This window comes from Hippoglossus hippoglossus, chromosome 16 (assembly GCF_009819705.1).
Source record: "Hippoglossus hippoglossus isolate fHipHip1 chromosome 16, fHipHip1.pri, whole genome shotgun sequence".
NCBI classification, from domain to species: domain Eukaryota; kingdom Metazoa; phylum Chordata; class Actinopteri; order Pleuronectiformes; family Pleuronectidae; genus Hippoglossus; species Hippoglossus hippoglossus.
The window spans coordinates 15,560,357-15,583,185 of NC_047166.1; the positions used below are offsets into that span (position 1 = coordinate 15,560,357).

General features: G+C 41.7%; 1 long non-coding RNA gene across 2 annotated transcripts; it reads left to right on the top strand.

The window, feature by feature from the left end:
- Positions 1 to 7,283: 7,283 nt before the first annotated feature.
- Positions 7,284 to 11,090, top strand: LOC117777358. Of its 2 annotated transcripts, XR_004616587.1 has the most exons (6): positions 7,284 to 7,418; positions 7,532 to 7,638; positions 8,555 to 8,664; positions 8,899 to 9,204; positions 9,647 to 9,722; positions 10,007 to 11,090. It is a non-coding gene; the product is annotated as an uncharacterized LOC117777358 (long non-coding RNA). The 2 variants fall into 2 exon arrangements; XR_004616586.1 differs by having other exon boundaries at positions 8,899 to 9,722.
- The last annotated feature ends 11,739 nt before the right edge of the window (positions 11,091 to 22,829 follow it).

Below are 22,829 nucleotides of genomic sequence, written 5' to 3' on the forward strand. Positions count from 1 at the left end.
AGGTCCTTGTTATTTTGAATGGATTGACTCATTACCACAGGGACTTAAAAGAAATAAATGCTCATTCTTTGCAGTCATTTTAATGTCAGTCTTCCAAACTGACAGGAGTAGAGCGTGTTCACTTTGGGTGTAAACAATTCAATCAAAAGAACCTTTTCCAATTTCTGAAAGAACACGTAATATTTACCAGTGATCAAACTTTACTCTCCAGCAACGTGTTTATTATCTTAAATCTTCAGCACATAACTTTTGCCTCCCCCTTCTGGCAGTGACAGTAATTACATAAACACTGCCGACTTGTGATGTACGCTTCATATCGTCTATCGCAGATCACTTTCTACTTTAGACTGTTATCCTCCCTCGGAACACCTCAGATACTTGTCTTGGACACAGAGGTTTTCTCGCCATACTCCAAGATGCAATAGCAGTGTGTGTCTCCATTGCCTCTGTAGCTCCCTTCCCTCCTGTCACTCCCATAGCTCCCAGTGCTCCCATTACTCCCATTGCCCCTGTTGCTTCAGCTATGCCAAACCATTATTTTCTGGCTGACATAAAATGTAGTGCAACTGGTGCACAGCATGGTACTGTTGCCACAAACACCAGATTTTAAACTATACTATACTGCAAAATACAGAAAGATCTATCTGGTACTGATGAGCTTGATCGGCATTGTGTGAACTTGTGTGGCAAAGGCTTGAACACTGCTCATATATATATATGTAAAAGTCCCCAATCCCCAACTTCCGCTTTAGCTGGTGTGTGTTTAAAAGTGTTTATAAAAATATTATAAATAGGCTACGTATCATCAAGGTTTCACCCAGAAGATGAACTTCTACGTAGAGGTCAGACTGTACAAGCAGACAACTCATGTATTGACCCAAAGAGCTCCCTCCTACACTGTGATGTAAACACATGATGCTGATACAAGGCCTCTGACATCAAAGGTCCTAAAAACAAATCTGCGTTTCCATTCGTATTTTTGGAGCTGCTCACCGTCGTGTCCATACAGAGTCATGACAAAATGTCACAGGGCGCTGACGTAGAAGCATGAGGTCCCAACGGAATCAGAGAAAATACCCACTCACTCGCCTACAAGTCTCCGAGGCATGTGAGGGAAATCTTGGTGGTGAGGTCACAGCTGACCACAGGATGACTTACACACACACAGGCACGAATACAAAAGAGAAAAATGCACACACGCACATCGGCATCGAGGTCAGGGTGCACCGCAACAATAGTGGGATGGGAGCTGGACGTACACACATTAAAACACATCCACAACAAACCCTCCTGACGCGTCAGTCGGCGGTGAGGTCTCTGTAGTGTACGAGCGGGGTGAACGTGGGTGTTAGGAGGTAAACCAGCTGCAACTGCTGTATGACCATTGCACACACACATGCACGGGCACAAGAGGGCATTTAAAGTTTATTGCTGACTTTCCTATGTCCATAAATTGTTGGCTGGTTTTGACTTGTCAACAACTGCAGTACTTTCTAATTTAGTCTTTCAAAATGTATTTTTTTCGTCCCCCAGAATAAACACAATACCGTGGTGACTACATGGATTTAGACTGGCCACGGTAAAGTTAATCCAGAGGTAAGCGTAGGTAAATGATGGATTTAAATTCAGCTGCAAAGATGTCAATGTCATTTCACTTTTGTGCTTTGTCCATCTTGTTTGCATACTACAGGCAAATAGTGGGTCTCTCGCTGTCATAGGCAGGTGTACATTCAGGTCCTGAGTCGTTCATATTTCCATAACAGATCTCAAAAAGGTGAAAAAGGGAACTGATAACGGTTGCTGTGTTGATGGTGACATGAGACAATGACAGGTGAAAGAGAGATACCTTTTGAACTTGTGCAACAAAGGCTTTTTTTAACATGCAAATAATGTGTAAGTGTGGGTTAACTTCAGAGCGAGAAAGAGACAAAGAAGGACAAGAGGGTCCCAACATCCTCATGGTGGCACCGCAAAGAGTCGATGATATCAACTGCTCACGTTATAGTAGCAGCTGAAAATGAAATTTATTTATGAGATTTTAAGGTGTTTTGTTGCTCTTCTCTTTGGATTAATCACCTGATGTGGTTGGATTTTGTTCTGAAAGGGTTTTGCTCGCCCTTTATCTCTAAGTGCTGATGTGACAAAGTCCTTAAAGATGACTTGTGTGCTGACATTATCCAATATGTTTCCAATAGTGTTCAAACCCAGAGAAATACAAAATGTTATTCAAGGTAACTGGACGTTTCATTTTGGTCATCTTTTAATTGCGTCACTTTACCGGTGACCTTTCCCATCTCTAATTTCCAGGGTAAACATTTGGCCAACTGGCTGTTTCTTCCTTCCACTGTTTGTATCGGTCACTTGGGATGGATCATTCATTATCGTTCTGTCGCCAAAGTTCCCCCAGAAAGGCACAAACTTCTTTTGGAAGTGTTGCATGGTTATGAAATAGTTTGAATGATTTGTGAATGAGCAGATTAAGTCATGTGCTGTTAGATCATATGCATTGCACTAAGATTCCTGTGTGAAAATAATATATTAAATGATTTCAATATGTGCTTCATGGTTGTGGTTTGAACTTGGCCACACGCAGTGCACGTGTGTGATGCATGGTCATAATAATCCGTCCACCTTTTTGGTGGTGTATCTAAAATGTCTGTGTTCTCTTTACAGGCCAGCTGATGGTTACTGTCGCTGAACCACGTGTGTCATGATTCTCCCTCAGTCTGGAGCCTGTGGATTTTTTAAATTAACTTTTGATCGTTTTCTTGTTTTGTGTTCAAAGACTTGGACCTTGTTGTTTTCCTCGTGTTTGGTTGTTGGATTTACACCTTTGCATATTGAGTTTTCATTGTTTCCTGTTTTATTTTGAAACTGGCCTCTTTCCTTGTGTGTCTCTCTCACTTACTCTCTCACTTCCTGTCTTTGTCTGGTTTCCCTCCTGTGAGGATTACCTGACCCACCTGAATCAGCTGCCCCTGTGTGTCGTTGACTTTGTGTATTTAGTGTGTTTCTCTGTCTTCGGTGACAGTTCATCTCGACAGCCTGTGAGTTTTCAGAGATAATTCCTTGTGTATTTAATCTCTTATGTTTTTTTAGCTGTACTTTAAATGTGGGGGATTTTGGATACCTCTACATGATGTCACTGCCAACCTGTAACTACCTGTAAGTCAAATTCAACACTTTGTTTGATCTGTCCTTTTTCCTGTATTGTTCATGGTGCTTGTAGAAGCATTTGTCTTTGTTATATTGTATAGATTTGATCCGGTTAGTTTACATTGCAATCAAGGGAGTGGACTAAAGACTTTTCGTATGACACAAGTACGTCTTTCGTCATGTTGCGTCTACCTATACTTGATGTTGATTGGTTTATAGACGACTTAAGTTTGATATCTGCATGTTGTTAAGTTGGCTATTTTATTGGTAAATTTTTGTTTACGAATAAATCTTTTCACATTAATGGAGAAAATGATTTAACACGTTCACTGTTAGTGTCGTTGCCCCTGTAACATCTTAAGGTATTACTACCAGCAAAATGTACGTACTTTTCTTTGAAATATTATATCGTCGGAGTCCACTACAGGTTAACCTGCGAGCTGCTTCAGCTACTTTTTCTTCTTCTATCGTTTAATGCTGTCTCAACATCTTGCAGTTGGTCCGAAAGTCCAAACTATAAACAAAAAAAAAGTTTTTCACGCTGCCAACGATCTATGGTTCCTTTAATCCAGACCGAGACCACCTCTTTTGGTCTAAGGCACCTTTTACACCTGTTACTTTGGTTCAGACTGAACTGAAGTCAGACCTCCTGGACCAAACAAGGTAGTTACTCTACATTGAGGCAGGTAATTCTAAATTCTATATATAGTTTTCATGTGAAACTAAATCTCTTTCCAGTTTTCCACATCCAACATCTGGTGAGGAGCAGATAAAATCTTTATTTCACAACATAGTCGGACAAACTTAACAGAGAGGCTGGTTTATGATAACAGCTGTATTTCATGATCAGCTATATTAAATGTTTGATGTTGCAAACTAGGAAACAGTGGTGTTTAGACATGCAACACAGGCTACCTCCAAAAAACTACCTTTATTAATAGCTTTGAGATCAGTTTAGTTCTCTTGAAGGTCCACGGGCTAAGGGGACCTTAGTGCAAAGGGTTTTTGTAGAAACTCAGGCCGCACCACTTAAATTGATGTTGTTGTAGAGACAGAAGAAGAAGCATGTTGCCTTGTTAAGGTTCTTGACCTTCTCATATTCTCCTCTCTGCCGTCCTGCGGTCCACCTCAGAGTTCTAGTTTCAGGATATTTTATATCTCTCACTGCCCGGGCCCCTTAGATGGAAATCACAGTGGACAAGTCTTTATTTTACTAGCTGATGAAAAAAGCCTCAACAGTGTACTGAAATTATCGATGTGGGGCAAAGATACCTCGAGAAAATATGGACACATGGAGGAGGTGGGCGGATTAGAGTGAAGGTGTAGAGGTAAAAGAGAGTGAGGGGAATGCACCTGATATAGACCTGTGAACGACACATTGAGTGAACGTGAAGACGGAAATGGAAGCAGTAGCAGAGGAAAACAGCGAGACAAGCAGGAGAAGAGGATGAGGGTTGCAGCGGACCTTGTGCCCGGCTTTCGGAATGTTGCCAGTCAAAGCAGTGAGTCACTTGTGACCTTGAGTGAAGAAATAACAGCACAGGGATCCCTGGACTTCCACGGCAGCTTATGCGGTCACCTTGTTTTCTCTGGTGAGGTTTCTGAAAATGATTTAGAGGAAACTCTTTTGGGCTTATGGAGTGCACGGTGTCGAGACTGACGCATGCAACAGGGCTCAGGAGATGTTTGCATGTTCGTCTGACTGAGACGTTTTTTGGGGCATGCTCAGGATTAGTTTAATCCAGTAATGGTAAAAGGCTGAAGACGTGCAGGTTTATATCTCAGCCAAACACTGTAGCAGGTGAGTTTAAAGACTAGATTTTAGTACCTGTGGTGTTATATTTTAATATTATATATTCCTTTCATCCATGCTTACAGGATGGTCATGGCAGAGACAAAGTTGGGCCGTTAACCACTGTGGTATCTCAAGCATAATTTCCCTGAATCCTTGAACTGATCCCCTGGCTTTTTCCTCTGGAGTCAGCATCATGTGTTCAGTTAATGACTGACGCTCTTAAAAGCCTCAGCTGTACCCAACAAATGCTAGTATTGTAACACACTAAGCAACAATGGTGATCATGGTCTCTGCTTCCTCCCATTATCGAAAGATGAGGCTAAAATATCCCGGACATGAACGCTGCCATTTTGCGCTGATGACATAATTTGGACTTGGACATGCATCAGTGTGATATGACCTACCTGAAAGGACAGAGACCATGTTGTTAGCATTTAACCTAAAGCTATCCGGTAAAATATTAGTCGTGATGCTTTAAAAGTGGACTATGGATCGATATTATGGATCGTCACTGTGGCTTTAACAAACAATCAATAAATTGGAAAGCTGAGCAGTACATCCACATTAACTTCATCCAAATCGGATCAGTCAAACTTCTACTGTGTTTCCCATAAAACCAGTGTCAAGGTCATAAATATTGATCATCATGGATTGGCCGATAAATTAACCAATACTGAAATAATCAAATAATTGTCATTGCTTGATTTGCTAATTGCAACCTAAGCACAGTGAATCTTATGACCAGAAACGTAGTGACTATATATATCGTTCAGCAGCACAAGGCTGACATAACTGCTACCAGGAAAACTCCCACTCAATGGAGGCCAAAAAAATAAGGAGTCAATTATAACTGTTCACTACTGTTAAATGTTATTATCATGTTAAAAACACGCCTACTCTTTAGCAGCGGCTTCCCGCTAAATGCTGCATGTGAACCATATATTCACATGAATGGATTTTCAGCTCAGTGTTGCTCCTGTTTCCAGTTAACCTTGACATTCGCTGGCGTGCAGTGCCTCGCTGAAGTACTGTACAGAAGAAGAAATATTTCACATTCCCGCCACCGGTTGACAAGCTAATTAGAACTTTCTGGCAGGGCAACGTTTCAAAAGAACCTGAGTGGCCGTGGTGTCTTGAGAGAGAGAGAGAGAGAGAGAGGGGGGGGGAAAGAGGAGGAATTCAAGGAGATTGAAGTTGATGTTGCTGAAACAGCACATGTATTGTTTTAAATGGGAAATGTGATATTGAATCTCTTTCCCGTCCATTGTAAACATTGCTGTGAACTAGACCGTGGACTATGCACCAATAGGATTTTAGAGTTCGGTTAAAAAAGCAGCAACATTTATGATGGAGTCGATAAAGTCAAGTGCACTGTAGGATTCCCAGAGGACTGCAGTGCTTCGATTTTTTTGGAAGAACGATCAAACTATATTACATATTATTTTCTGGGAAAGTGCTGGAAACCGTACAATGAATCTAAAATAAAGCACAGTCGAATTACAAGGATGCGTTTTACAGCATTTTAATCATTTTGCTGCCTGAAGGGGAAAAGTGAGGGAAAGTCAACAGACAAGAGGCAGCGGCCCTGCTCCCCTGTTTGTGTAATTCGTTTCATGAGCGCAGCACTGAATGTGTGTATTTGTGCCTTTAATGTTTACTGTCCAAACCGAGCGCGTGGCAAAGAAGTTCTTACTCAGTAGCCACAATCTACAGTGGCACGCACCCAAAGTAAAGCTGGTCGTACTGTGCAACTACTGTACTTACACTGTCCGTTTACAAGGCTTCACCCCTGGTGACCTCAGACACACCTCCATAAAATAACCTGGGTAAAAATAAAACATGTACTATAAAGAAAGAGGATGTCGATTTTGGCTTTAAGCCTCTAATCTTGCCCATAATTTTGGGAATATTTCTGTTTCATCGAGAAATATTTATTACTTCCCACAGCTGAACCAGATATTCACCAGGGGAGAGAAGTGAGCAGGATTTTTGGAGCTGTAATAAAACTGTAAGAATCTTTATTACAAATAGAAAGTGAAAAAACTATACACTTGAGTGCTTTTCTTAACATGGCTTAAGGACATTAAAAATCAAAAGTAAAAGTGTGTTAGTGTGCTAAAATGTGCAAATTATAAGAGAAACAACAGCTGATGCCTATGGGAATGGGATTTGTACTTTTTAAAGGTAAATTGGTCATAAAGTACTTGACAAACTGAAATTTCGACCTATCCATTCAGTAGTTTTTAAAATATTTTGGTACAAACCAAAGTGGTGGTCTGACCCAGTGACTGACAGACAACATTTCCAGACCTAGATCCATGACATTTTTCACAGCTATTATCGCCCCATCACTTCACACGTAATGTGCAGCACGCCCGTTCAAAAATGACATCATCGAGACTTGACAGCGGGGTTTCCACTCGAGTGGCACATTTTCGCTTTGTTGTCTTTTTCCATCATTATCTCTGTGAGTATTTTCCACAGGGGCTAATCTCCCACCGTCTCTGGTTACCTTGGAAAAGATGACAAACAGGCCAGCAGCCTCTGAAACAGCAGCATGTTTTCCTGCTCTCTCAACAGGATGCCACTGGCACGCAGGCCACTGGGCTCAGAAGATTGGACTGCCAGCCCGTCTGCAGGCAAGTGTGTGTCGGGGAGTGTGTGGGTGGGCGTGTGTGCCAGAGAAGGTGAGTGTGGCAACGTTTTTTATGATTTCCTGCATCCTTATCTCTTGTCCAAGACATCCCTTTGCAATCCCTGAAAAAGCATCGCAGTATATCGACATTGTACCAAGCTCAAAGCAATCCAGGGCTTAATATTACTAAAATAACTATGATTATGAACATGAGATGCAGAATGTCGCAGCACTTTAACTGCACCTATACTTATGTTTTATGTTCGCTGATCTGGTAAGAGGAATTTTCTTTTTCCTTTTTTTTGCCAGAAGAAGCCACAAAAAAGTAACCAAAACAAAATGTTTTAAAAAATGTTATTGATCCTGCTTCACAGTGTGATATCAAAAATGTAAGTGTAAGCAATTCCAACTGCAGATACTATTCCAAACGGGAGGCAAGGGTACAGTAAACGTTTTGGAGCTGACAACACGAGACGGTTAAATGGAAAGATGAGGTGTCAGATATTGCAACAGCGACAAGAGGAAAACAAAGCATTCGCAGTTTCATTGCGGTGAGTCAGTCAACCTAATAAAGATGTGGAAAATTTAATGACATTCAATAATCCCATTGGCCTCACAGAGATGGAATCACCTGATAAAGTCCCATGTTGGTCAAAATTAATCACTGTGTTATATCTAGAAAAATACAGATGTAAACATGTTTAAAAGCATCCCATGTTACCACAATATGAACTTTACAGCAGAGAATAGACAAAAAGAGAGTAAATGAATATTGTTTTGGTTTTATTCTTCAGTTTTACAAAGGCTAAGAAACATACAATGATCGGCAACAATATTAAAACAGGTAGCTGTTTTTTAAAGCTGTGGCTGATCGGTTCCTGGGCAAAGTATTTGTGGTGTTAGAATATTTTAAAGACGTAAAATATATCTCATGAACATTTACAATTGGAAAATGCCTTTTTTTCCAGAAAAGCAACAATGGGTTCTTGTTAACAGCCGGTTTGATTGTCTGACTCGTTGCCTTCTTGGAGCGTGATAAACAATGTCGTCACCTTCCCCAAACTCCGCTGTTAAGTTGGTGAGTAAAACATTAGCACAAGCGTTTGGAAAACAACAGCCAGGTTGTAAAAAAAAAAGACAGAAATCCCTAAATGATGTGGCCTTCCCCGTTTCATTAACTTGTTACTAGCATAGTGTGTATAAAGTTAGGAGGCCCAGGGGCTGACACAGGACTTCCAGTCAAGCGCTTCATTTACAACCAATTATACGTGTTTTCTTACAAGATGCTCTTATGCTCTGGCTAATTTTACAGTGCTGATGAACCGTGGCCGTGTGAGTGCAGAACACTACGATGTTGAGAAAAGATGTTGAAATGTTCAGACAGATACACAGACGGATGAGGCCTTTCTGTGAGGCGACTGGATCTTCTCCCTGTGTCCGTGTGGGCTTCCTCCAGGTTCTCTGGCTTCCTCCCACAAAGACACGCAGGTTAATTGGAGACTATGGCAGCGCTATAGAAAAGTCAAAACAATCTAATTTGCTGACCGCTATTCCTTGACCCAAATGGAAGCAACATGAGGTCAAGAAACGAGTTGGGGAAGGAGAACTGCAGTGTGAAGTAAATCCGACTCCACTTACACTCTGTGTTTTTACTTTATTTATAACAGAAGTTACGTACAGACCATAGACTGTACGCTACAGTGAAAACCTCTGTGCTGTACGCCTACAATGTTTCCTGTCCAAAGCTCCAATAAAAGATGTTTTCAGTTTATACAGAGGGAAACATTTCACCATACGTTATTCACAGGAAGTAAATGAAAATAAAACAAACATGACTGAAATGTTGAAATGTATATTTTAGAATACAAGTTAAAAAGCTGAGCCATTGAATAAGAATATAATTTAAAAAGTGAGCAAGGGACTAGAGTAAATTATATTCAGACATATGGAGTTTCCTGGTATCCACTTTACATTTGTTAAGTAGATCATTATTTTTGTGCCTTTCGCAATCGGGGGATTGAAAAAACTTTTATATTTGTACTGATGATGATATCTTGAAGTCCAATCAGCCTATTGTTCCACACGACTCCTGACTGGACAGATGGGACAGAAGAAATCAGGAGCTCAGACGATCATGTGAGTATTTTCAGAAGTTCTGTTTCTGATGCTCAAGAGGATAAGATAGAAAGAATTGCAGCTCCATTCCTTATCATTTTGAGAATTCAAACCGCTCTTATTTCTGCGTCCGTTGAAATACTTCCCGGTCATTTTATTCAGTTAGGAAAACTTCCGTAGCAAAATGGACTATTTGACTCTACCCTGTGTGAGTGTGACTAGTTATTTGTTTCTATATGTCAGCTCTGTGATGGACTGGTGACCTGTCCAGGGTTTAACCAGCCTCTCCTCTTGCTTAATGACAGCAGGGATTGGGCCCAGTCCTCCCCTCCTTGATCCTGAAAGGACAAGCAGCACAACTACTGGATGGATGGAAATTGCCAGCCAGCAAGGAGTGTGACCTAAATCCACTGATGGGTTCATTGCCAGTAAGAGGGCGTTGAAAACTATATTTGTCCGAATGACTGGAAACGGCACAGAGGAAACCGTTGAATCCGCCGGGAGAGAAAAGCTGATAGGTGCGCTGATGGAAAAACGCCACAAAAATGAGTGGAGGAGAAAGCAAAGAAATTGGAGGAGGAACATAAATACAGGAAGAGTTAATCCGACATATCAAAGATGACAAATAAGGAAAAAGAGCTCAATGGAGGCGGGGGAATAAATAAATATCAATGAATGTGTTCCTTTGGGCCTTCACCACACAGTGCCATATTTGTTTAACAGAGGTTGTCAAGAGGAGAATTTTGTTAAGCTTCACCCCCATCTATCCAAGGGAGCTTTTCTTTTCAGCAAGGTCTCCCTCTCTGACCACAGCGGCGGTCTGCTGACGGTCACGCTGCGGCCAAAGCCTCGGCCCGCTCGACTTTCTTGGAAGCGTCATTACGACCACATGAAGAGAAAGAGGGAATACCATATCATTCTGTTAAAAAAAGGAGGGAGGACCTGTACGCCATGTGTGCAGGGCAGGCGGGCAGGAAACATTTACACACATGCTTTGCATACACACAAAACCCTGAGAGGACAAATGACCTCTTGCGCCAGCACAATGAGGTGGGACGGGAATGATCACGGCCGCCTGCCAGGAAAGTATCACCGGTGTGTCACAGAATCGAGACGAGAGAGAAAAGTGTATGTCCACCATGTGATCTGATATCTGGTTTGCTCAACTGTTGGCTGTTGCTGATCGCTTTAACTGACATCAGATGTGCGCTCCACCTGTTTTCATGAGGATGTCCCGGAACAAGGAACTGACTCACACCGGCCTTCATGAATAACGCAAATGCCACAGGCCGACTTTTTCACCTCTATGATCCAATGTCCAGGTCAAGAGGAGACTAATGCAAGAAACACCCCAACTCTCTTTGTAAAGTGAACACTGGACACAATGAAGAAACAACATAGAGCAACAAGATTGAATAGAAAAGCTATTCTGCAATTTAACCCTCTTAATTTTTCCCATAATAACTAATACTGAATCCTTTGCAATTCAGTTTCGTATAATTATAGCTACTTTCAGACATGCAATGAACTCCATAGGACATTCTCTGGAGAGGCTGTATGTGAGAAGGCAAGTGTGTGTGTGTTGACGTTTCTAACATGCGAAAGATGTAAAAATGAAAAAGAAAACCCATATCTTAGGATGAAAAATCCGTGCCATACACGTAGAAGGCACCGAAGATGTCAAGAGCTTTTGGTGATAAGAGGCGACGCTGGTGTCGATGTGCTGTAAAGAAAATTACGTGATGTGGAAATATTATTTAGCTTCCTGCGTGCCTGCTGCGCCAGCCCTCACCCGAATCCTCCAGAGGACTTGTGAACACATCTGAGCGGAGAATCTCCTGCTGCTTTGTTCCTGTGAGATATGCAACCTCTGGAAAAAGTTCTGACCCAATTCTGCGGACATCCTCTGGAGTTCATGTCTGAAATCAGCATGAGTCTGTAATGAAACTGGAAATAGTAAATAAAAAGGATATTAGATTATTATGGATGAGATGTTTTTTTTTTTTTTTTTTACGTTGACTCAATTCTATAGAATCAAAAAGGCTGGTGGCAGAGTAAGTCTACATGACCCTTATGTCTGTGTCACACGAAGAGAATCTGCTACAACCTCTGACACAACAACATTGAAAAAGTCCTTTCGCCTGCACACAACATCGTTGCTTTCCAATTGTTTTGCACTGAATGAGTGGTGTAATGTGACCTTTGTAAATTCTTTAGCAGCAAGAAGCAACATTTTCATGCTTTTTTCTCTTCAGATTTCAGACAGTGAACATAAATGTAATTATTCATTACAGGACACATTGTCATATGCTTCATGCTAAAAATGATCTGAAACACATTTGTAAAGTGAATTAAGGCTCTGTATTCTTACTGTAAGTCTCTTACTAGATTAGATTTTTTAAAAAAAACTGTTTTGATTATCCCTAATTGTTAACAAATGTACTCATAGTTTGACCTTGTTAGTGACAGTACTTTCCAGTAAGAAAGCAGACTAATACTTTATGTCATCTGATGTGTCTTTGTCTTCCAGCATAATTCCGCCATTGCCACAGGCGCAAATAACTTTTGATAATATTTGAATACTCTCGGGTATAAACTTTTCGTGATTTCTCTGTGTTCCTCATCCACAGCAGTCAAATATATCTTCTTTCTCTCTGGTCGGGATTGTTATCAAGGTCTCGAATTAGAAGGACATTTATTTGGGGTATTTCCCTAAATGGGCCTCTCCGGTCTCATTAAATTTGACCAGTTTGACTTTGAGCTTTAGAGGAAAACTATCGTTTCTCAATGTATAGTAGGTTGGACACTTTGAGGTCAGTTAGTTAGTTCGGTACATTCCTGCCATGGTAAGTCAGTGTAATCTTATTGTTTTACCATCCATCCTGTCATCTCCCTGAACCGCACATAGAAAACAAATGGCGCTGGGAAAATACATACTATTATGTATAAGTGTAATGTGATCCTGTTGTGAAATTCCTCTTTGCGTTTGTCATGATTGACTCTTCTCTTACTCATGTTGGAATTTAGGGATGGATTTATACTGACACTCTTTTGTTTATCCTCCTTGTTGCCCAGAAGTGATGACCAGACAGGACTGATGAATAAACAAGAACAATGGTTTCCATGGGGATTCATTACATTGAGACATCCTTGTGAAAGAACAAAGAGATAAAACCATCCCTGTGTAAATACAGGCTTAGAGGTCATAATCAGCAACGTTCTGGTGATGCCCCCGAAAACCATTTAGTGATCCCCGTCTGGTCGGAAACAATCTATTTCCACATTCGAAGGCGATGGGAAACATAAATGAACGCTCCCTAGTGGAATCTCACAGTGGCTCGGTGCTGGGAAGGCAGTGTGAGCCGGCCAGGAGAGTAGATGGGTCACGAAATGGTGTGTGGGCCAGCCAGTGCTGCTGCTGGTAACACAAAGCAATGGGTGGTTAAGAGCCCTTAATGCTTCAGAAATGAGTAAACAGTGAGGTCTGCTGCTGTAATGGTTGGCAGCGGTTCTGGCAATTAGGATGGCATTTATTAGCTGTAATGCATCACACGTTAGTTCGAAAAATAACGGAATAACCACAGCCAGTAGCTCATAAGTCTTTTCTGGTAGAGGCGTGTGTTTGTTTGGCCAGGCAGGAAGATGCTGGAAGGCAGCCCACAGTGGCATTTGACAAAAATCTTTGCTCAGAAGATCTTTTTGTTCTATTTTGTTGACTCGTTCTTGCTGTGGTACTCGATGCTCACTGGTTCTAGAGGGTATTATGTTAATCTTCCAGTTCATTACTTTTGTCCAGACTAAAGCAGCTGGCCTATCTCAACAAAAACTTGATGTTCTGGGGAGAAATGCGGTACGCACATTCGTGTAGGCCTAATTTATGTAACAACCAATCCCCTGACATGTTATCTAGTACTGCCAGGTCCAAATGTCTCCGGTGCATGACCGAAAACATGCAAAACTCACAACGCCCATCAGTCTCAGCTGCACTTTAGAGCCAATTAGCCAAAACAAGCTGCTGAATATCAGTACATAGCATTGTCGTCGTGAGCATGTTACCATGCTAACATCCGCATTTAATTGTTAGTGGGAGTATAGGATTATACATCCAGAAATCATTATAACATCTAAGTCTAATGTTTGTAAATGATGCTTTGTTTCTCTTTTCAAAACATTTTTTGTTTCTGCTGAACTGCCCGAGTCTCTTGTTTTTTGGCAGCGGGGTCAGTCCTATAAACATGAATGATGCTGACTGACTGACTGAAGACAGTTACACCACAGGTCAGTGCCAAGTAACTGAGTGATGAAGTTGAACCATTAGTCGGCCAAGTGTTGGATTTTCCCCATTGACAGTTGGTCTGTCAAAAGGAGCTAGCATGAACAATTTCTATTTCATCATCAGGTGGGCGTTTATTGGAAGCGCTGAGGGCTTTCATCGCTAGTTTGATCAACTTGTCAAACACATGCATGTCCCAATCTAACTCTCTTGGCACATGTCTCAATGATACCGTAGAATGTGTCATTCACTTCATAAATTAGCTGACAGGAATAAACGTGTTTTCAAAATGATCTTGCTGAGTGATCAGCTATTTCTCACTTGTTCCATTTTCTGACAACATTAACAGAGAAGACCCTCTTGACGGCTTTATTACCTCCGTCAAGAGGGTCATGTTCTGAATGTCTGTTTGTCTGTCAGACAGCAGGATACAGAAAAACTACTGAACCTATTTCCATGCAAAAATGGTTAGTGGATTGTTGATGGGGTGTGAACCGAGAAAGAACCCATTATACTTTTGAGCAGATCTGAGTAAATGGGCCAATCCTGGATTTCTTTTGACTGGCTTATGGCAAGATGGGGCGTTATAGCCTTGGCAGAGGTACTCTTAGTGCTCCTCCAGTTGGGAATTCGGCTGTGAAATGCTTTATAAGTGAGCACAGAGTGAAGGAGAGAAGCAAAGAGAAAATGCTGAAACCAGCTGATGCAATGAGATCATGAACATGCTTATCAGTATATTGAGTGATTTAGACACATTTTAGGGAATTTTTTTATGGAGGATTTTTTCTTTGAAACTATTTGTACACAATAGTTTTCAACCATATCCTCAATTTTGCACATTGACCATATACGGTCCAACCCATAGACCAGGTTTTGACGTAGTCTTGTGTTCGTGGAAGATATACCGGAGAGAGTAAGGTATGTTTTTAAATATGCAAACATAGAACATCATATCAAGGAAAGTGTTGTTTTGCTGTAACTGAAGCGGCCTTGAGTTAGTGCCTAAAGCTCAAGTAAAAAGCCTCAGACTTAATAATAGGCAGTCCAGGGGTGTTATACAAGAGTTTGCTACTATAAAGCTGGGAGTCCAGTCCAAAGCGGATGACCATATAATGGCTGCGGCTCGTGTGCACTGCAAAACCAATAAAAATACACCACAGAGCATTAGTGTGTAGCCTAACAAAGGAGTAACTGAGCTGTTGTTTCCTAAGTAACTCTTTGTCAACTCATTAATTCAGATGGCTGCTGAAAATTTCCAACGTCTTGCACCGTTTTTATTGGTTCTCCAGACCTCTGTGAGTTTGGGCTTGGAGAGATAAGAGTCATGGTGTATAGATGCAAGCTAACAGGGTGGTGACTGTTACGCTAACAGACCTCGTCTCTGTACAAGGTTAAAGAATCTGGGTGGGAAGCTGAATTAACAAGAGATTCAACTCCCTGAAGAACCAATGTCAATCTGCTCTCGACTAAGACGCCTCAGCCTCCAGCAGTAACTGACAGCACTGTGTGATTTGTTTACGAATTCAATGCTGAGAAACAGTTCACGTTGAATAAAGTGCTGATTGACATATTTGGATTAGTTAATATTGGCAGCGTCTGAAGAGAAAAAACAATCGCTGAACTTCATCAAAAGTAACAAGGGTACAGATGATGAAATGTTTTGATTTCCTTGCTTTTTTCCCATGTGGTGCCTGACAAACATGTTTGACGATTGAGGTTCCAGTTTTTTTGGAAGAGCAAAACTGTCATTTACCGTTTTTAGAAATCTACATGCATTTTGAATTTACGCGGAACGATGTATCCCTCACTTTGTGGAATCCTCTGAGAAAATGTAGCAGAAATACGCATCATCCAAACGGCTAAAGGTTATAACACTTTATACCAGATAGGCCAAGAATTAAAAAATAAATTCTTTATACTTAATAATTACTATTCAGAGTGTCCACCGTTAAGAAGTGACATTCTTACCTCGACCAAGGAGGACATCATCTCACCTGTGTCTGTTTAGTGGGTTGAATGTTTGTTGTTTCATTTCTTTGCAAGATTACCCAAAAAACTTACTAAACTGATTTCCACCAACCGTTGTGCAGGGATGGGTTCAGGGCGTGGAAAGAACCTGTTCAATCTTGGTGCAGATTAAGAGGCAGATGAAAGTGCCATTCTAGTTAATTTATAAAATATTTCCCTCAATGCATTTCTTGGTCACCATTTTCTAAAACAAAACTATTCCAAGGAATCCTTATCAAAATTTTTTATCATGTTTGTGTTATAAAATACTGCTATCAGTTGTTTAACTCTTAAATATCAATATTGGTATTATGATAAAAAATACAATAGCCTATCCTATTTGGAGAATATGAGAAAATTAACTAAAATGTACACTTCATTTAAATATGTTCAGTGTGTATAACATCCTTATCTGGCTTCTCTTTAATTAAATCATCTCATCCTGAGCAGTGTGATCACACCATGGTATCATACATTAACTTGCGTTAACACATGCTACAGACGTTTTCAACAGATCTTCTTGAACGCTGTGTCAAGCATCAACACACCCCCCCCCCCCTCCCCCTCCTGAAACAATCCTGCTCTTTAAAGCCCCACAATCTGAGTCGATGTAGTTTTTTTCACCATTGTGGTTACTGTCATGTTTGTCATAATCACTGTCATATTTTGAGGGTTTGGGTAGAGAAAATATTTCCAAATGTTTTTCCTTTTCATAATTTCCCCTGCTATCTGTTGTCAATATGGCCAAGTGCTTTTCTCTCATTTTAAAAGGAGGAGGCTTTTTCACTCACTTCTATAAAGACAGTAGATCCTGTCGCACACCTTCCTCCTATGCTTATCCCTGAAGGACACAAAGAAACTTCTGCCTGAATCCCGAGGCAGAAATGATCTAGTATTACTGACAGATAAGTTTGGTTTTAAGGCGACTGCAGATTTATTCTTCTCTCAGCAGAAAATAATAAGGACCGATCTCATCATATCACTGAATTTTGCTGTTTTGTGTTTGGTACAGCGTAGTGAGCCTTACAGCATTCATAACCAGTTACAGGGATTGTTAAAACTGCGGCAAACTCAGAAGGTAAGATTCACTCAAAACAGTTAATACAGGGCAGATTGTGCATTTGAGTCTGGAAAGAGACTTAACTTCCTGATCACTTAGGAGGAAAACTGGAAGAAAACTATTCTTCAATACCAAGTCAATTACAGGGTATATAGAGAGTATTCATCTCAAACAGGCCATTCAACTCTTAAATATAAAATTATTGGTCTTATTGAAGTGATGCAAATACTCTCAGCACAGCTTTACTCATGAAGACATAAAGAAAGCTTTGGTTAGAACCTGTTATTTGACAAATGGTTTCATATCAATGTAAAAACAACCTCCTCTGAAGGGCTGCATTTATTCTATACAAAACTTGTACACATACTTGGATTCAAATATGTGCACAGTAGTTTCAGAACATTTGATTAATCAGTACCAAAGAAAACATTTAAGCCAGATGTAGTCGGTTTCACTAGTACAGCCAGTAATGCACAGCTTGACGTACAGCAACAACACACACAAATCATTGAATATTTACATTTGAAGCTATTTAAACAAGATAATAAAGAAGGATCTCTCCCACTGGCAAATTCCTATTTGTTAATGTTATTATTCATCCCCCACCAAACATGCTAGTTAAAAAGCTGCAATGGGGCGACCAGTTTGGTTCTGCTCGTGTCTTCCCCATTCTGTCTCGCCATTTCACGGTCATACTGTCAGATGTCAAGTTCCTTCAGTTTCTGCTTGTGTGTGTTTTGTTAAAAGCACTGTGTCATTGTTCTGCTCCATTTGTCAGTAGACAGGAAGGGTCACCGTCTGATAGATGTGGGCTAGCTAAAATGCTCAAAGTTAACAGGAAAGGACACGGTTCAATATCTCCATTCATGGAATCAGCACCTGAACCTCCAGCTGCTCGTACCCCTGAGCTGTAAACTACAATCAGATGATTAGCAGAGCGGAGCCACAGTTAAACAGACAAATGGCAAAGTGAGCTCCAACAACGTGCTTTCACTGAGGTGGGAGAACTCTCACTTTCTCTGTAGCCCGAGAGGAAGCATCAGGATGTGAACTCTCCAGTGAGTGTTTGTAACTCGCCAAGCTTCAACACGACCACCACTGCGATGACAAACACACGAGTCACCAGTGAAACATTCCGTCAAGGTTTTAAAGTGAAAGGGAGTGGCGAGTGTTTCTACAGAAACAGATCATAGTCCTGCAGCTCGGAACATCCTGCAGTAGTGTGTGTGTGTTAGGGTGTGGTTCTGCCAGGGTGTGAAAACACAAGCTGGTTCACTGACACAAACTCACCGATGTGGAAGTGTCTATGAACCAAACTGGGAAGGTCGTCCTCGCTGTATGACTGGACCGAGACACCACATATTTATACCGTGAATCATTTGTTTCTCTGCGGCTGAGCATTTTCACACTGTGATGTTAACCGATCCCTGTTCCTGTTGGATATCCCAGATGCCATTGTGCTATAAACATCGGATTGGCAGCCAGACCCAGTGAGCCGGGCTCATTCTGGTTCCCCTCTTCTTGGGTTTTTTCTACGCAGACAAACAAAACAGTTTGGCTCATTCTTCAACGACATTTGGGGATTTACGCTGTTGGATGTGACCAAAATCTCATATCCTGTTAGAGGTTATTTCATATCCATACACCCGTGCCTTTTCTCAACTGTTTAAATTGGGGCTTCGTCTTGCAGATCTAAGTCAGCTGTGTTTACACCAAACACGAAGCAAATTTTTCACGGAAAGTCAATGCAAAGATGAAAAAATACAACAAAAAGTGGTGCAACGCGATGGATGCATGGTCACAAAGCCAATCAGCAGTGATGGGTTAGGGTTAAGATGGTGAAATTCCCTGTGAAAGCTGCATGTGCCCCTGGATCGTCTTGTGGACTCACCAATGACTGCGTTGGCTTCACCGGCGTTTCCACACCACGTACACACAGCAATTGTCACTTCAGCCAGTGGAGCTCCTCCCCTCTTTTGCGGAGGAGAAACGGGCGAATATTAGCGGGTTGTGTTTACTTGTGTGGCTCATGCCTCTTGCAGCAGCCGAGGCTGGTTTGTTTTGAGCCCTCTATAGTGTACTTGTGGCTCTCCTTTGCAGACGTTCTCCGTGCAGTTTGACAGGATTCTTGCTTAAGTGAATAAAGAGGTAAGTGGTGTTTGAGTCTGTTGTGGGGGGGAAAGTCTGGGCCATAATTAGCGAATTATGTTTTTTCTGGTCCATGTCACACTTTTAATACCCAAACAACGTCCATGCAGCAAAAGTCGACCCTTTGTAAGCTACCGGCTTCTTATATTGTTTCGACTGGTGAGAGTCTCTCTGTTTGTAATTACCGCACCATTCTGTGTTGCGTTCACTCTCCACCATGTTTGTTTGTGTTGCCGTCATGTTTTATGCCAGGATAGGCGGACTGGCTCCTGGTTCAAACTTTAGCACCGACTTTGGTATTGGAATACTCGTTTACTTCTTGAAACAAATGTAATAAGTGTATTTCACAACACGTTGAACTATTCCTTCAAAGGCTGGATATGCTTGGTTTCATAGATTGATTTAATTTGTCCATTTTTGGACAAAGTCACTTGTAACTGCTGAGTAAGATAAGGGTCTGGAGCCTTCCTTGAATTTGTTGGCAGACGACAGAAAAACACTGTGGACACTCTTCTCACTCCCTCTAACACAGAAATACATTCACACCTCTGGACAGTTTACAGTGGTAAATTCAGTTTCCTCTGCAGACTGGGAGGAAACTCACATGAACATGGTGAAAATAAACATCTGCAGGGTGATTAATCATATGTCAAATGCAGTGCTCTCTAGTGAACCCGTCATTAGTGTGGTGTCAAAGGAAACAAATTTTCACTGACAGTAAAATCATGGACGTTTGAGTTGATCATTTGGTTGTGACACAGACTTTAGGGAAAAAAGAACATTTGCATACAGCTTGCAACCAGTTTACCTGGGATTAGTGACAAATTTATGATTATAAGTCAACAAACATGCAATCTGTGAATTTTCTTCCATGATATTCTACTGCTGAAACGACTCCACAGCGCACGGCTCTGTGTGTGTGTGTGTGTGTGTGTGTGTGTGTGTCCTCGTGGCAAAACATGGTCCTGGAAACCCATACTGTGCATTGGCAGGTGTATATACAGGCAGATTTGGGCTCTGTGATTATTTCACAATTGTACAAGATCCAGTCACAAAACATCACAGTGAGAAGTTGAAATCAAACTTGTGCTTATGTGACAATGTAGTAATCTGTATTCATGGGTCAGACTGAACATGTTGATGGACGCCGGGCCGGTTAGTCTGTTGTCAGAGTATTTGCTGACAGCACTGCCCAGCCAGCCTGGTTTTGGTGATTACCAAGTGAAAAATGTTAGAACTTCTAAAATTAGAAAAGTTAATGTTTTTCAGATTACGATTTCAATCCCAATTCTATTTTGAGGACACATAAATGGTTCCACAGGATGTTATTGTGTAGGTTTGCAATAGAAGATGCATCTGCAGAAAAAGCAGCTTGTTTATTTCCACCTACATTTTGGATCAGTTTATACTTAATCATCCTTTACTCTAACACGGCAGAGCCCATTTGTTCTGGTACAACACAACATGTCACTTTCTGTGTGTGAAGTGGAATTTGTTTCCATGTCCTGATGAAGAATGATCCTCAGAAGGTAGAAATCCAACGAGGGGGCATCCCCTGCTTTTTTTGCAACCTGCCACACTACAAAGAGCCTCACTGAGCCAAGCCTCGACCATCAGCCAGCTGCACTGAGCCTCTGAAGGCAACATCAGAGAGCGGAGTGTGGTCGCCAGTGGCTAACCAGTGACCATATTATGAGCTGAGCTCCTAAGTCTCTCTCTAAACCTTCTGGAAGTTCAAAGCAGCGGTGAGGTTTGGGGAGAAGGCCGCTCCATCATGCTCCCATTCAGATGGCTGCGTGTTGTGGCCCAGCGTGAGTGGATTGACCAAATGGGGTCCATAGTTTATCAATGAACATCTGGAGCGCGGGGACTGCGTGTGGACGCGAGCTCAGATGGTCAATGATGGTCTTAAATCATCCATCAGGCCTGGTGCTCTGCGGCGGGATTGAGTGAAACTGAAACAATGGAACGACCGCATTTGATCTGAGTTTCTAAGATTACTGTCGGATCAAAAGTTTGAATGAGGTAAGAACTGAGAACAAGTGAGTGAGGTTGTTTCCTCAGCAGAATTATATCATAACATCGCTTTACATCCATGATCCAAATATCTTTTCCACTGTTCACATGTTTTGGTTGACAGCTCTACAGAGACTAGGAAAGAAAGATAAAGGCTTCTACTCAGTGGGGAAAGTAGTGAGCTGCGTTTGAACTGAGGTCACCAGGAGCGCACATCATTACCGTTTCACCATCAAATAAAAAGAGAAACCCTGGTTTTATGGCGAGGTCGTTACTGAGTGCTGAGAGATACTGGATGTGTGTGTATGTCTGTGTCTTTTAAGGTCAGATCTGTCCTGTCTTTAAAGATCAATCCTTAAAATTGAAAGAAAAATTTAAAAGCCCTTCAAAGTCGGCCTGAACTCCTCCCTGATTCTCTCATGTCATTTTCCTTCTGACCGCCACTGCCCTCTCTTCGTTTGAAACTCTCTCCCTCTGGCCAAGACAGTAATTATCATATAATCATCTTGTTAGAGTTCTTATTGTTAATACCCTTTCTGGTAAATGTAGGACACACACATCCATGAAGCATGCGATGTCAGCACGCGTGTGTGCACGTTTGTGCATGCAAGTCCCTCACGTTCCTGTCATGTGAGCCCTGTGTGTGTGTTTCTTTGGGGTTTCTTTTCAGATGTTATCTCTCCATATGTGTTTCTGTACATGCATGTAAGCTACTGTGTGTATCTGCTTTACAGTAGATGCCTGTCCCCTCCTAAAAATGTGGTTGCGATGTCCCTGATTCCTGCTACTGGGTCATTTCTCTCCAAGTTTCTGTTTAAGTAATTGACTCTATTCCACTGAGTCTGTGTAATGGGATTGAAATAGCTGCAGAAAAGACCGAAATATTTTCTTAATTTATCCCAGTGTGTGTATTCTCGGAAGTTAGGACGCTTGGTTGTGGCTTTGTGATCCATCTACTTGTCATGGACATGTCTGTTCAGTTTGAAATGTCGCTGTAGTGAGGAGACCAAAATAGCTGCATGCCAAATTTAGCAAATGATGCAAGTGCCACATCTATTGCTACCATCGTCTTCTAGGTCAGTGCTCACAGTCGAGCCCTGGATGAAGCTCCTGCATGTGAGCAAACGTATTTGGCAGGTCTCACCGACACAATTTCACAATGCAACAGTCATTCTTTAAATTCCATTAAAAGAGGTTCTCAGGATTAAATGACAGGAGAAAGGAGATCCAGATTCTTGGACGGGGGAAAGTGGAAGGAAAGGAGGAAAGCAGGGAAGTGAGCGGGAAATCACATTCCTGCAGCGTCCATGTGTGTGTGTGACACACCGCACCCACCCTGCACCCTGCCTGAGCAGCTGGCCAGGTCGCTTGCGAAAGAGGCGCTGCCGAAACCCCCTTTTGTTTTTCTGGCTTTCCCCTTTCTTTTTAGTGGGGCATATTAAAACCGTCTATGGCCTTTCTGTGGTCACACAATGTTTCAATTTCCTCCTCGTCACTTTGAGTCCTCCTCTCCTCCTCTCTTCTGCGCTCCCCTTGCCGTCTTCACTCTGCCATCACATCAAGGAGCCGCCAAATTAGACGTCAAGAAGGCAGATCTCTAATCATACTACCGGTCCAGTCTCAT